This window comes from Micromys minutus (genome assembly GCF_963924665.1).
Source record: "Micromys minutus genome assembly, chromosome: 10".
NCBI lineage: Eukaryota > Metazoa > Chordata > Mammalia > Rodentia > Muridae > Micromys > Micromys minutus.
In genome coordinates this window covers 60233826-60237860 of record NC_137979.1, presented here as the reverse complement: position 1 = coordinate 60237860, position 4035 = coordinate 60233826, and positions in this window count along the sequence as shown.

The window sequence follows — 4035 nt, the reverse complement described above, 5'->3', positions numbered from 1 at the left end:
GACAACCCGAAACCAACAACGCGCCGGCCGCCCGAGCGCTGACCAGGAGGCGGGGCTAGGAGGGCTCGGCTGGCTCCGCCCCGCCCCCTCTGCTCCCCCGCCCCCTGTGCTCGCTCCGCCCCCTGTGCTCCCCCCCTGAACTTTGGGTGAGCTGGACGCCTCCACCCAGGATGCCCCGGCTTCCTTGTGCTATTGTTGCAGCTAGTGCTGCTGGTCCTGAGGCTTTCTATCAGTACGAGTAGCCCCGGATCTGAGCGTCCCGAACTCCTCCTGGCCTAGCGACGTCCGTTTGGTAGCCCCTTCGCACACTACCCGTGCCCAGGCTCGCGGCCCCTGGTTGTCTTCTGCGCTCCTCCTGGCACGCGACTAGCTAGGCAGAAGCAACCTTGCCTGCAGCCACGATCTCTCGCTGCTCACCTGACTGTTAATGGGCGTCTCCAGGGCGTGCCCAGCAGCCTCAAGTTTCTATGAGCAATGTGGGTATGGCGTTGGTGCAGGCCAGTGCCTAGGGTGTGGGTGGCTACACCCATTGTCCAGAGAAAGAAAGCATGAGGGAGTGAGAGGGTGGGTGAAAAGCTGGCCCTGCACCCTTTGGTACCTGGCTTAGAAGAGTGTTTCTTTCCTTTTTTAATATTTATTTATTATATGTAAGTACACTGTATCTGTCTTCAGACACACCAAAAAAAAAAGGCATCAGATCTAATTACAGATGGTTGTGAGCCACCATGTGGTTGCCGGGATTTGAACTCGGGACCTCTGGAAGACCAGTCAGTGCTCTTAACCACTGAGCCATATTTCCAGGCCCAGTAGAGTGTTTCTTACGTAAAAGTTTCCTTGATGTAGGCAGACTAGCAAAGCAAGCCTGAGGTCAAAATGGATGGATTTTGCCTGCCTGCCTCTTGTGGCCTCAGGTTGCATTTGGCCTAGGTTAGCTATGGATGTGACTCAACACAAAATCATAAGCTTACTTAAAATAACCCGAGGGTCCGCTAGATGGCTTGTCCTGTAAGGGAGCTTGCTGTTAAGTCTTACTACCTGAGTTCAATTTCTGAGTCCTACATGGTGGAAAGCCCAGACCCGACACCCAAAGGTTGTCCTCTGATCTCCACGTGGACATCCTAGTACATGTACATAATACATAAATGTAATTTTTTAAAAGTATGAGTGGGGGCGGGGATACTGGAGAGACAGTTCCGGAGGCAAGAGCACATACTACTCTGGCAGAGGACAGAGTTCAGTTCCCAGCACTGATGTCAGGCAGCACGGGGACACACACACACACACACACACACACACACACACACACACACACAACCATCCAAAATAACTCTTTTTATGACAAGTTTCTTGACATTTTGTTTTGTTTTCAAGACAGGTTTTTATTGTTGTTGTTTTTTGTTTTTTTTTCTGTCTAGCCCTGACTGTCCTGAAAGACCAGGCTGGCTTCCTATTCAAAGATCCCCCTGACTCTGCCTCCGAGTGTTCGGATTAAAGGCTGGTGCTATAACCACCTGGCTTTTTGGGTTGTTTTGTCTGGGTTAGAAGAGTTTCTTGAAAAATAATTAAAAAAAAAAAAACTGGGTTGCACAGTTCTCCATTGTGAATTTTGCAGATGGCATCACTTTGCAATGTCAAGAGGCTGGACAGGTGGCCAGGTGGAACAATGGATAAACAGTTGCGATTTCCGTTCTTGGTAACAGTAGCAACAATTATGTGAGCCGGAGCCCAGTGGAAATTTTCCTTGCCTCAGGAGGCCTGAGCAAAACTGTATTCTAGTCCTACCTCTGCCTTAAACCTGCCTAGCCACTGAGAGCCTGGTTTTCCTGACCTGTCTGCCTGTCACCTGGATGGTGTTGGAACTCTTCCTGAATGTAGTGATCTGCCCTTTGCCTCATCTGTCCCCACTGAAGCTGAGAGGTCGGAGCTCTTGCAAAGACCAGACAAGGAGATTCCATGTGGTTGCAATCCAGGAGAGAAGCTGGAAAAGCAAGAACCCACATCCCTTAGGGCTGTCTCACAGTACCAGCCTGTGCCTTGGGACTGGTTTCCCAGGCTTCCCCCAGGAGCTGGTGTTGGGTATTGTCATTAATAAACAGCAGCAGGAAGCAGCTAGCGGTCCTGGGTTTAATAAATATATAAAGCAAGCCAAGCTCCGAAACCAAGGTCGGTTGCAGGGGGTCTCGGGTGTTGCTTGACTCTCTGAGTCTGGCCAGGTTGCAAAGAGAATGATGGTGAGTCCAGAGGGTTTCCTGCCTGTTCTTCTTATTTTGAGATGGGGATCGAGACTGTCTCTGGTCAGTTGGCTTGGGCTTTGGCTAGTTTTCTTTTTTTTCTGTTTTTCTTCTGCGTACATAAACCTCCCAGAAGCCAGCCTATCCTGACTGGTGGGTAAAATAAAGCATCTTTGGAGGAAGACATGGCTGTGTGTAGCTGTACTCCCAGCACTTGGGAAGCCAGGAGGCCGGAGGATTGAGGTGAATTTGAAGCCAGCCTGGCTTATATAGGGAAATCTAGTCTCAAAAATGAATAACCTCAAAACCAGAGGTCCTAGTCCGATTGATATGGAAAACCCACCTTCATGTCTATTAGCAATCTCTTCTGTTTGACTTTGGGGTTGTATTAGTTATTTTTTGATTGTTGTGACAAAATTCCTGACAAGAGAAAGTTAAGGGAGAATTTATTTCGGCTCACAGTTTGGGATTACAGTCCAACCGGGCAGGCAAGACATAGCGGCAGGAACAAGAGGCAGAAGTTATGTCCACAGTGAGGAAGAAGAGGAGGAAGAAGAGGACGGGGAGGAGGGAATGGGGGGAGGCAAAGGAAACAGCTCACTTTTATTTGGTCCTGATTCCAGCCCTTGAGGACGGTGCCATTGATGGTCACGGTGGCTCCTCCTTGCTCTGTTAAACCTTTCTGGAAGCATCTTTAGACTAGTAAAAGGATGTTCTCCGCCTTGAGTTCACAGTGCTAGCCCTCACAAGGGTCTGTTAGTGCCCAAGTCAACAAGTGGCCGCATCCCTCCCCACCCTGCCAGCCCCCAGACCACTCCATCTGATTGGTTTTGCTCTTCAAATTAGGTTTCTGTGCCCTGGCTCCCCCTCATTTGGCTTGTTTGTGCGAGACCGTCTCATGTAGCCCAGGTTATCCTTGAACTTGTTATGTCGCTGAGGATGAACGTCTGATTCTCCTGACTCTTCTGAGAGCTGGACTTGCTGGTGTTTTACCCAGTCCCCAGGTTCCACAGTACTAGGGATCCAAACCCGAGCACACTGTGCTTGTGAGGCAGGCACTGTCCCTGCCTCACAAAACCAACCCCAAAACTGATGTTTTGGCCTAGAATCCCAGGAACCCTGGAATGCTGAGAAATGTAGCACCCAGGCCTTTCTGCTTAAAATGCCAGGAATAATTAATTCACTTAGCAGTTACATTCATTCACAATGTCCCGGATGTTGTTAAGATGTCCCAATGGGGCAAAATCCATCCCATAGAGAATTATACCTTTGGGAGGAGAGTCCCTTAGGGCAGCATGGGTGGTCTCTGCGACTCCTTCTGTCCTCTTACAGTGAGGACAGCTTCCTTCAGTGCCCTTCGCCTGCCTCGTGCCTGGATGTAGCAGCAGGCATGAGGCAGGGCTCCAGCTGAGCCCACTAGAGACTAGAGGAGCACCGTGTGCGGAGTGTGTGATGTGTACCACCCTGGGCTGACCTCTCAGCTCCATCATCTGCTCTTACAAGACCTAGCAGTTCCCCCTGCTCTCTGTCACCTGTCACATTGGTGATGTGCAAATGGGAGATGGTGAGGTTCTTCCTAGATCCCCATTAAGATCTGACCCTCAATAAACTCGATTCGTGACTATGAACATCAACGTCTAGCCAAGCACAGCAACTCATGACTCCTCACTGCCCTGGGCGAAAGGAGTGGCTGGTGCTTTCCTTCCACAAAACATCCAAAGGTTAGGGGTCAACTTTATCGTCCTTCCTCAGGATGGCAATCCATCTTCTACTGAAACAGGGTCTCTCACTGAACCTGGAGCTC